Source organism: Dermacentor silvarum, chromosome 6 (genome assembly GCF_013339745.2).
Source record: "Dermacentor silvarum isolate Dsil-2018 chromosome 6, BIME_Dsil_1.4, whole genome shotgun sequence".
Taxonomy (NCBI): Eukaryota; Metazoa; Arthropoda; class Arachnida; order Ixodida; family Ixodidae; genus Dermacentor; species Dermacentor silvarum.
The window spans coordinates 38,666,601-38,679,101 of NC_051159.1; the positions used below are offsets into that span (position 1 = coordinate 38,666,601).

At 47.7% G+C, this 12,501-nt stretch overlaps 1 pseudogene; it reads right to left on the reverse strand.

Annotated features, from left to right (window-relative positions):
• Positions 1–2,117: 2,117 nt before the first annotated feature.
• LOC119457119 (U2 spliceosomal RNA) lies at positions 2,118–2,285 on the reverse strand (annotated as a pseudogene).
• Between the last annotated feature and the right edge of the window lie 10,216 nt (positions 2,286–12,501).

Sequence of the window (12,501 nt, forward strand, 5' to 3'; positions counted from 1 at the left end):
GTGCATGTGCAGGCTCCATAAAACGGCCACAGTAACATCTGAGTACTTTGGAGGCTGTCGGAGCTGTCATCTGAAAAAAAAGTGCTCACTGGTTGCTTTCATGTTCTGGCAATAAGACCATACTTCATAAGTGTTAATCTACATGGGATATGGAATAAGAAAATCCACCGCGTTGTGGGAGTAAGAATAGATTGCGTCCCATCCTGGAGTTCAAAAGTCTGCTGTTTGAACAAAAGACCATGATCCCCTACGTCCTATAGGATTTCTTGCAGGGAAGTCATGGGGTGCACTGTGTGAGCTATACTTCAAATTTATAGCACACAATTCCTGGGTTTCCTGCGCTACAGCTTGCCTCTGCTGGGAAAGAACAATAGAACAACAACGCTGTGCTGCGGCACCAAATGCTTATCTTGCAACAGGCCACAAGGGGAAACTCGCCACTCAATATCCCACGCCAAGGCAAGAAAGCGGGAAGGCAGCGCGGGAGGGAGAGAGGGGGGGGCGGCAGCTTCTACTCTATCCGCTTGTGGCGGTCGCCCGCACCGTCTCTTATCTCCACACCGCTCTGACCTTTGTATGCGCTCTGCATTCGCCGCTCAGTTTCCGTTGAAGCGATAGACCGCACGAACCTTTGCTCGCTGCCAGCGTTTTCACAGTCGTTGTCTGCGGTCATTCAGTGTGATCTATTCATGTTTGCTTGTGCGCGCTGACACCACGCTTGTTAATTCAGTTAGTAAGCGACTGTGTCCAAGGTTATGCAGCCGATAAAACTACTATCCCTACTCTGAATTGCTCTCTACTAATTTGCTATCGCAATTGATGCTTCGCCTTTCGGGCGAAAAAGCGACTTTTGTCTACATCCGGACACGACCATCGAAGACTGAGCCCTTAACAGCTTCACTGTAATAATAATAATAATAATAATAATAATAATAATAATAATAATAATAATAATAATAATAATAATAATAATAATAATAATAATAATAATAATAAACAAAATGAATAAATCAAGATGCATTGTTTCAAGCCGATGAGTATTTTGGAATCGTTTGTGAATGGCACATGCACACACGAACAGGAGGCATTGCCATATGCGCAGAAGAAAAAAGCGCATTTACAACCATACACGCTTGACTCGCAAGAGGACAATGTCATAGACTGTGGGGATGTCTGTGCCATACAAGCGAAAAACGGAATTGTGATATCCACTATGTATATGTCTCTAGGCGCACAAAAGTGTGATATGGAGAAGTTCATGACCACGCACTTTTATGGGTTAGCTGCGATGGCACTACCCCTGTGATCATCGTTGGATACTTCAATGTGGGTATTTAAAAGCTAGACAAGAAATCGATCCCTCAATTTGTGCTAGAAGAGTTTGGTTTGAAGTGCGACATCAATCCAATTCACTCAACTACTCAACAACGGTCATGGATAGATTTAACTTTGGCCAATATTTTGTCTAAGGTTGTAATCGAACAAATCACTGTGCATTACAGTATTTAAAAAGCTACCGTCACTACCATTACCAAATAAAGAAAATAAATAGAGGTACCCTTGTCTAACCCTGTGTGTTGTGCTACAGCTTCGCTGGTCATCAACCTTCACAGAGTGGAAGGGCGTCTCCATTTTTTAAATGCGTAAGCATTTCTATGATTACCCAACACGAAAACTGTCCGAGCGTCCGTCCTTCGCGTAAGACAATCGCTTTCAAGATAGCGCCAGCAGCAATGTTTTCGTCCACTGTGGACGAAGACGACGACGAACGCGCGAGAAATGGCACGAGCGCGAGGGGCAGTATGGGAACGCTGGCATGATCAGCGGCATTGGAGCCAGCTGGGGAAGACGACGACGAACGCGCGCGAGCAGTGGTACGAGCGCGTCTCTGCGACCACGTGACGTGTGCAATCAGGCACGCACTAGGCACACCTTTAGTAAGGCAGAACTGTCGAGCAGCCGTGGCTTCGGGTCGGAACGCCATCAGCGCACCTGGCGCCGCTACCAATAGTGGTTTGCTTGCCTCATCAGTTCACGTTGCACCCGCTTCCGCAGCAGTTCGTGTCGCTGGAGCGCTGTCGCATTCTCTATTTTGATTGAAAGAAGTCTCACCTAGGTGAGCGTGGGCCGATCCCGGAGATAGTGCAACATCGGGCCGACCCGCAGTGGAGGTGAAGCAGGCTTCAAGCGCTCCGCCGACTTCCAAAAATAAGTTTAATATCTTGGGCCCAAATAGAACCCGTATAAGACATTAAGCTGATAAGCAAACTCAAAATAAAAGTGGTCCCTTATTTTGAGTTTGCGTCAATGGCCTGCATTCTTATACCCTTAGTCCACGGGTAACACTAATTTGCTATGCTGATGACAGTGCATACAATAATAATCACCGGTAGAACAACTGACTATATACAAAGAATATCTGGTGAAACAGTGCCGCGATTATTAGAATTGACAAAGTGAAATTCCTTACTTCCATTATCACCCTTTGACGCGGGGCTCTACGCATCTTAAGTTTCACGACGCGCTCCTGCTATACGTGGTCGCGAAAACTTCAGCAGACATCTGATTTGGTACGTTGTGGCTGAGTCGGTCAACTGAGACATCTCTAAAGCCCACGTGGAACATCCGAGAATACGTGTATTCCCAACCGTGTATATTATGCATGCCCAATTTTCTCTTTCCAACACAAAAACCCAAATGTAATGTTTCTGTTGCGACGCAGCGCTTCGACGTTCCTCGAATGAGGAACGCGGGCAAAACGCCGCCGCCGTCGACCACAGTTCTGCGCGTTGCTGGTGCTGCTACATGTCCAAGTTTCTACAGCTCCTCAGAATTTTGAGAGTGACAGCCCATAAACAAATGTCATGAAACAAAACAATAACCAAGTACAAGTGAAAATGTAGTAGAAAATAAAACAACACTTAGAGCAGCCGAAAGAGTTGCTCTAAATTACAGCATAGCCTCTAAACATTTTCCTCATTATACCCAGAGAATGTCTATTCATTATAGAATTCCACTTAGCCCCCTCCCAAGCCTTGCTATACTGTAGCATAGAAACACTAACCTCAGTTTCTATCATGTCCACTGGAAATTTAAAGAAAGCATACAATCAGCGAAGAATATTATTGAATCGAGCTGAATTTATTTTCCTTGAAGTGAAATTCTTCTCGCTAAGCAAAACACAGAAGCGAAGAGAAGCCACAGAAAGCTACTGAGATCAGCAGCTGGGTGGGGTGGCTAACACTTTGTACACGCATGATTACTGTTACACATATTTACAGTGAGTGTATTCACAAGAAAACATAATAATTTTACAAAATACAAAGGAACGCAACCAAGAATATTGGAATAAATAAAACATATTTCAAAGAAAATAATCTCGCACTGATTTTTTATAGCCGTGACACCTCTACAGATTTACTAACAAAACTATCGCGCAAGGCTTCTGGGAGGGTACGCGTGATTCATTGTTTAACATAGGTGTTGTGAGAAGTAGGTGCGATTATTTGCCACATATTGGGGCGACGCGTATTGTAAACGGGAACATTTTCGATTAAGTGTGAAATATCGCTGCAAAATGAATCGTTATTTTTGGTGGCTGAGTAATATGGCTGCAATAAACCCGAGTGTTAATAATCATTTACATTTATTAACCTAAATTGTTTAAACAGTTATTACGCATGAAAATTATACAGAACGTTTGCAGTTATTCTCATGAACTTTTGATTTACAAACAGTAGGTTCAGATTCGTTTGTGTTTTTGTGTCCCGTATAACGGATGAAAATATGGGATAGCTCAAAATATAGTAGTAGTTTTAAACGCTGAGTCAGAATATGTCTACATTTGTTTAGTATACCCGTGGTCTTGCGCAGTTTTTTATGAGTATCAGGGATGTGGACATCCCCACATAAAGTACTTGAGATTGTGTACGACAAGCACCTTCATGCATTCTGCTGTTTGGAATCACATTATGGCCGAGTGTAGTCACTGGTAAGTATACAATTTTATTCTTTGACCTGACCTGACTTTGACCTGAAGAGTATTACTTTTGTTTTTGCTGTACTTACAAGTAAGGAATTTCACTTTGTCAATTCTAATAACAGCGGCACTGTTTAGCCAGATATTCTTTGTATATAGTCAGTTATTTTACCGGTGATTATTATTGTAGAGTCATCAGCATAGCAAATTAGTGTTCCCGTGGTCTAAGGGTATAAGAATGCAGGCCATTGACGCAAACTCAAGATAAGGGACCACTTTTATTTTGAATTTGCGTCAATGGCCTGCATTCTATAACCCTTAGCGGACGGGTAGCACTAATTTGCTATGCTGATGACAATACGATGATCTGAGGCACTTCCATGTAATATGACAAGAATATCCAATAAGAGACACAGCGACTAGCCTAACAGCGACGATATTATAATCTAAGCCGGAAGGCTACTGCACTTATGATTGCATTCTATCTCCCTTTGCCATGCGAGTGGCACAGCTGTCTGACGTTGTTTTGGCGTGGGGTTGTTTCGGTACTTTAGGCAACCTAACAACGCTTCCAATCTACAAGAAGGAATTTATTTGCGCCGTGCGTTTGTTAGCTCATAATGCAAATACAAGCATAAGCAGAGTTTCCAGGGCGTTAATGTGCCTCATATTATGGGATAGAAAAAACTTGTGAAGATGCCACGCGTTGTGAGAATCCATGTTATGCGAAGCATTTTGCAGGTACCTGGTTATGCAGCACTTATGCTATGCGTTCAGAGAAAACTACTGTTATAGAATTAAAATTAAATCGTGGGGTTTTACGTGCCAAACCACGATCTGATTATGAAGGCACGCCGTAGTGGGGGGACTCCGGAAATTTGGACGACCTGGGGGTCTTTAACGTACACCTAAATCTAAGTACACGGGTGTTTTCGTATTTCGCCCCCATCGAAATGCCGCCGCTGTGGCCGGGATTCGATCCCGCGACCCCGTGCTCAGCAGCCCAACACCATAGCCACTGAGCAACCACGGCGGGTTACCTGCTGTCCTTAACTGCTGTCCATAAAGCTTTAGAGAGAGGGAGAGGAACGGCAGGGAGGTCAATCAGAGGCGGGCTTCTGGTTGGCTACCCTGGACTGGGGTGAGGGATATAAAGGTTGGAAAGAGCACAAAGAGAGAGAGAGGAAAAAAAATGTCGCAGTTTCACCCAAAAGGCGAAGCATCAATTGCGATAGCAAATTAGTAGCTATCGGAGCTATACGGAGCTATAGTAGCTATACGGAGCAAGAATAGTAGTTTTATCAGCTGTATAAACTTGGACATGCAGCAGCACCAGCAACGCGCAGAACTGGGAGACGCCGCGTAGGGGCCAACGCGAGCGGATGCCTGCAACGTCGGCTCCGGCAAACGGTACGTGCTGCTCCTACCCAATCTCTCCTACGGCCACTAATCTGCTTCGAGAAGCGACATAAGTGCCTACGAAAGACAATGAAGTCGCCCATTCCGGGCGAATTCCGACCTTTTTTTGTGCTGAGAACAATTATCGGACCGAGACGCTCAGCGGCCCAGTTAAGCCTCACCCGGACTCTACCTCTCCGCCAACACTGCCGGCGACGCCAGCCATTATGATGGAAGTAACGGTTGAAAGCCACACCATAACCGCACAAGAGCTCCAGTCAGACGATTGGATACCAGTGCTGTATAAAGCCTCCACCCCCGACCAGCCTGTTCGCCGAAACCACCTCACCACTCCGGCAACGCTACCTCCGAGGCAGCTAACCTGAACACCAGGAACGCAGCGCACGACGCAGCAGCCGCCACCCGCAGCGGCAAGACGCCGGCCTGCCTATCACCTGCGACCAAGGAGACGCACCTCACAGTGTAGCGTAGCAAGCAGCTGCCACCACTCCCACCCAACGCTATTCGAGTGGTCGTTCGCCCGCGAGGTGAACTACGACTTCTAGACGTCCCAACACCTCGACTTAGGAAGGCAGTGCAGACCCAGCTGCGAATCACTCTACCTGGACGACTTCAGCCTGCGCACCCACCCGACCAACAATACTTTCACCATGGCAACAACACACTTCCGAACAGCCGAGACTCTCAAGACGCTTACCTCCCTCGCAATTGGAGACCAAACCTACACTTGCGCGGCTTACGTGGCACCCCCACCGGGGGCTACCAGAGGAGTCATCACAAACGCCTATGATGACGAGACCCCAACGCAACTCTACCAAGACTTGGTCAGAAGGAATCCGGAGTACACCATACTAGCAGCCCGACGCATGGGAAAGACGCACTCCATCCTAATCACCTTCGACGCAAACGCAGTCCTGCACTCCATCAAGTACATGGGAGCCATCAAGTACATCCACCGCTGCACCCTATACCACGGCAGTCCAGATGCCTGTATCAATTGCAGACAGCCGGGTCACCGTCACGACGTATGCCGAAGCCTTCAAGACGAGTCTTTGCCCCCGCTGTGGAACACAGCATCCTCAACAAGACCTCCTTGTACGCCCAAGTGCATTCTGTGTGAGGGCCCTCACTTTTCTAGCACGGGATCGTGCGAGGGACGAAACCTTCACCAGCCACGGAAACAGCCAAGCCACCCAGAAACGCAGCAGTAGGAATCGGTCCCACCCAGGAACAGTTTTCCCCAATTGTCATCCGGACCCACCCAGCCCAGCCAACACAAGTAAGCCTGGACAGAACCATTGCAACAAATATGGTATACACCCCTCTCTTCTCACAAGCACACGACATCCATGACGGTGAATCCCAGTTTACAACACGCCCTGGCGAAATCCCAGGAGGAAGCAGCGGTGGGCAAAGCAGAAGCTACAGCAGCCCGAACAGAAGCCGCCGCTCTTCGACAATGCATCGCCAAACTGTAAGCCCAGATAAATGCTCTTGCCACTGGATCTCCCATTTCACCCACCCCCGCTCCAACCGCACCTCAACCTCCTCCCCTTAACCCACCCAACGACCATACCTTGCCCGGCCACTCCAACCCTACTTCCTCTCCTGATTCGCTAGCAATGGAGGCTGACACGGAACCCTCTACAAATTCAACTCCATGCACAACGCCCCCTCCCTCCACCCTTATCTGACTAGACGACATTCCCACTCTGCTTCAGTCCTTTGCTGCTCGCTTTGAGGCAAAATTGCAGGACGCTATCACTCACCTCACCCAGGAATGTGCAACCCTCAAAGACGCCCACATAACACAAGACAATGCTGCTCTTAATCACCGATTCGACGTGCTAACCCAAGAATTTTCTGACCGCTATAGCGGTCTTGAGTCCCGGCCACGGAGTAAGATAAGACAGGAGCGCCGACTCCGCTCGTCTGGAAGGGACACATTCTGCAACGCCGGCTCCTGCTTCACGGCGTGTTCGCCAGACGGCGCTACGAATGATGAAAAACTCTGCAGCGGAGAGGCGGGCCCAACAAACCGAAGGAGCAAACCGCGGGGACTCTCTCGCGGCACCTGCTTGCCTTTCCGGTTTGCGTCTGCTGATGTGTCTGCTGACGCCCTGATGCCTGTAGCGTACATAGCTCTTGCGGTTCACGGAGTGACGTTAGCAGGAGAAACAAGTTATGTATCATTTTATTTAATTTATTTTATACAGGCCAAATGCAGGGCATTTGTCAGGTGGCCTACATGGAACTTTACAAGGCACAGGAACAGAAAATAAACAAATTACGAAAACTAACACGGAAAGAAAAACTATAGCAAATGGTAAGGCGATATAACGGCAGTACGGGTGGTCTCAAGCAATGACAGACGACAGCGAAAAGAAGTTTTTATGCAAAAGCTGACGTTTATCACTCTTTTTTGTATCTGAGCACGCATCAAGTGCTAAGATGCTTCGCTTGCTTCTTTGTTTCTCGCGGTGCTTTTCGTGTCAGCCCGGTTCCCTTGCGAGCAGAATCCCTACATTCTCATTAAACATAATAATTGGGAATTCCTGCCAGTGTTTCCTGCTTATTATTTCGCAAGAGAAGCTCTGAATATGTGTCTGCATAACTGTGTCAGCATAAATTATGCACTGCATAAAGTGTCTGAATATGTGTCTGCATAAATTCTCAGCCTCGAAGGCGAGGCTGAGAATTTACAGGGTAGCCAGCCGGTATTTACACTGGCTAACCTCCTTGTCTTTCTTTCCCTTTCTTTCTCTCTCTCTACATTACGGCATGTCTCTGGACAAGGAAAGGCACCTGCACTGTGTGTAGTTGTAGACAAATTTAAATTGAGCACCTCCCGTCCTTCCGCATTGACGTCTTCTGGTTCCTCCTGGCATTCAGCATCATTGAGCTACGCCAGGCTTCCCTAAACAAATTGAAGGAACGGCCCCGCTTCGAAGTCGAAGCACTTTTTTTTTACATCTAGTAGGACATCGCCTTTGTCTTTGCTGAAGTAACTATCAAGAATAAGCTGCTGTTCGAAGTGTCGCGAACATATTTTGTTCATTTCTTAAGCGCTCGCTTACCTTCAGGAATTTTTTGACGCCACTGGTGCAGCAGTTGAAGATCAGATGGCGCCGCGAAGAGCGAAAACTTCTCGCGTCCTTTGCCATACCCAGATTTACATCCGGGAACAAATCACTGTCCTGTTGCTCAGTCTCTTCAAGCACAAGTATCAAGATACCTTGTTCCGTCAGGCATGAATAAACATACTGCAGACATGGTAAAGAAAGCGAGGAAGACGAAAATTTCGCATCTTCGCTTCCGCGCAGACGTAGAGTGAAAAAAAAATCACAGCATATCCACGAAGTGAATGATGATGAGTGGGCGAAGCACCGGGGGATCATTCGGGTAAACCACAGCTACGGACGAGAGATAAAGAGAGCGCGCGTCGGGAACGAGAGAGAAAATTACACCATCTTCCCGTAGGGGAACCCTGAGTAGTATGCGAAGCAGCCATGGGGTCGACTCGAGGTAGTTTTATCAGCTGTATAAACTTGGACATGCAGCAGCACCAGCAACGCCCAGAACTGTTGTCGACGCTGTCGGCGTTTTGCCCGCGTTCGCACCGAACGCGCGCAAAGTGGAACCGGAACCGGAAGTGGAAGCGGAACCGGAACGCCATCTAGTGAACACTTCATAAAACTACAGGTGGCTACATACTACTACTACTACAGAGGAGGGAACGACCCACACCCTAAGGAGCTTCGCCCCTAAAACAAGTACTTCTGTTGTGTCTTTTTGTACACCATCATTTATCGTCTGTTTCCTCTAAAGACATCTAAAAATGTTTGGTATGCGTGCATAGAAGTGCTACCGCGTGTTTATTTGCGCTTTTATTATTTGTGCGCATATATTTTTTGTGTTTGATTGCTGTCAAATTGAGACGGCCGAGGGTCAAACGTTTGTAGCAGACGACACGCTCTACGCGTGCCGCGCTGCCGGTTCTGCGCCGCCGTCGCCGCCGGTCTCCGCCACTCAGCGCATGCGCACATAGAAGCAAGCTGTTGAGTGTTTTCCACACGCCTCGACAGATGGCGCTACGCGATATATAATTTGCGTTGCATGGTTTGTCCCGAGCGAATGCGTTGCGCGGCGCCGGAGTCGGAGCTCCTGTTTATCTTACTTCGTGGTCCCGGCTCAATTCTTACACAATCCGCCTCCCAAAGCTGGACTCCACCCCAAGTAGACATAAGAAGCCTAAAGCAGCTGAAGGACAGGACAACCCTATCCCTACCACAGCTCACGACTCACCAAATGTGCAATTGTTAACTATGCCAACGGGTACATATCCCGCACCGCTGCTCGCTCACTACGCTTCTAGCAGCCCCGGCGCCCCAAACCCTCATCTGGACGAAAGCACATGCCGGCCTCCCTGGCAATGAGGAGGCTCATTCCCTAGTCCGAGGTCTCACATTCCGGGCAGGAGGAGTCGAGCCCCCTCTACGGGCCGGGGAGCGCCTGCTTTCTTTCAGTGATATCCTTTCGTACTACCGGGACGAACGAAGGGAATGCACACCCCCAGCCCCATCCCTCACCATAGCGCAGGCCGCTGACTGGCGACGACTACAAACTCGTACTGCCCCATACCCCATACTGCTACATGCACGATACCCAGACCAATTCCCCTCCTCATCCAAAGTTTGCGATAAACCAGGAGACTTCTTACACACCCTCCTCACATGCCCCACCTTCCGTCATCCCCCATCACAGATCGTGGCGGTCTGACTGGGAGACTCTTTTGACCTAAACTTCCCCTCAAGACCACTGCCGGATCATCTCCAGTGCTATGAGAAGAATTGCGCTCCAAGGGCTCTCCTTCGCTTTGTAAGGGTGCGTCCTCACAGTAAGGGAGCACCCAAGTGCCATTTAGGGGGCTCCGCCCCCACCATCAATGGCAATAAAGGTTTCTACTACCACCACGCGCAGAACTGTTGTTGACGCCGTCGCGTTTTGCCCCCGTTCACACCGAACGCGCGCGGCGTGGATGACTGTTGCCAGTGCCTCTGGCGGCGGCTCGGAGGTTTTCGGCGAGATCAGGACGGGACACTCGTCGAGCACGTCGGAAGTCTTCACCATCTTCTCGCCTCGCAACGTTTTAAATGGTTTTAAATGCGAAGCATTTCTGGGCGAACATTTGCCACTTTGACAGTATCTATCTATCTATCTATCTATCTATCTATCTATCTATCTATCTATCTATCTATCTATCTATCTATCTATCTATCTATCTATCTATCTATCTATCTATCTATCTATCTATCTAGCCGCCTACGTCTTGGTGTTCTCATGGTCGTTTCGTTAGCTTGGTATTTACCAAAATTGGCATACTATGACAAGAGTGTATGATGAACATAAATCATAGGTCATGACATGAATATCATATGTGTGTGATATAGGTCATGCAACAGCTGCCTACGTCTTGGTGCTCTCACGGTCGTTTCGTTAACTTGGTAGGTACCAAAATTGGCATAGCATGACAACAGTGTAAGACGAACATAAATGACAGTTCATGACATGAATGTCATGGCATGCGTGTGTTGTAGGTCATAAAACAGCCGCCTAAAATGACAATGACCCAGCGAAAAAACATTAACACTCAAAAACTACTCAAATGGGTTCGGACGTGGAGACTGAGTGACGGCAACACTGAAGGATGGTGGTAGAAGTCATAGTAATGTGCATGACTCAGCAAAAATGCCAATGACTCAGCGAATAAAGATTAACCCTCAAAACCCAACGGAATGGGTTCGAACGTGGACACTAAGTGAAGGAAACACCAAAGGATGATGGTAGAAATCATAATGATGATCATGACTCAGCATAAATGACAATGAGTCAGTGAAAAAAGATTAACACTTAAAAACCACTGAAGCCGCTTGGTACGTGGGTACTAAGTGAAAGAAACACTAAATGATGATGGTAGAAGTCATAGTCGTGAGCATGACTCAGCAAAAATGACAGTCACTTCGAAAAAAAGATTAACACTCAAGAACCACTGAAATGGGTTCTGATGTGGGTACTAAATGAAGGAAACACTAAAGGATAATGGTAGAAGTCATAGTCATAAGCATGACTCTGCAAAAATGACAATGACTCAGCAAAAAAATACACAGAGAAACCACTGAAATATATTCTGAAATTGGTACTAAGTGAAGGAAACACTAAAGGATAATGGTAGAAGTCATAGTCATGAGCATGACTCAGCAAAATACATTGACTCGGCGAAAAAACAATTAACAAACAGAAACCACTGAAACGGGTACGGACGTGGGTACTAAGTGAGCGAAAAGGCTAAAGGTCAATGGTTTGAGTCTTAAGCATAGCTAAGGCTTTCGCCTTAAGGTCTCCTAGTGTGATATGTGAAGTGCGAGAGTGCCGTGATCGTAGTGGGTAAGTGCCAGAAGTGAAGTGGTGGGAGCCTGAAGGCCGCTCCAGGCTCCCACCTGGGATCGACACGACATGCAACTTCTTCCTGCAGCCTGCGGTTGGCGAACGTCGGAAGGGCGTCCGACCCAGGCGGCCCAGCGTCTCCAGCACCGTGCCCGAGCTCCGGCTGAGGAACGCCGCAAGGGCGTCCTTCTGTTGCCAGTCTCCACTATGTCTGTCTTCACAGCAGCGTCGATCGTGGAGGCCTGATGATAAGGTACCGACCGACATGGGAGAAATGAAACCCTTGTACCGGTAGCAGAGGTGAAGCCCTTAGACTTGATGTCCGGTAACAAGACCTCTACCGTACTAATGCTACCTATCCATGTTCCAACGTCACAGTGTAACTTACGGAACTTCCTCCTGCATTAATGGATCCCTGGCGTTCGCCTGGGGGCGACCAGGATTTTCTTCGATGGCTTCTAGTTTCGCCACCGCTACTCTACTTGAGCTCCGCCTCTGTCGCCGCTTCTAGTCCATCCCACAGCTCCAGTCCGAACCATGAAACTGTAGGCCCCTTCTGACTTTTATGCTTTCTTTCTAAGAAAGACTTAATCCTATTTTGTTTTTGTGATTAGTTTGCTGAGTTTCGTTTGCTCTTTTCGCTGTATTTTCTTTAATGA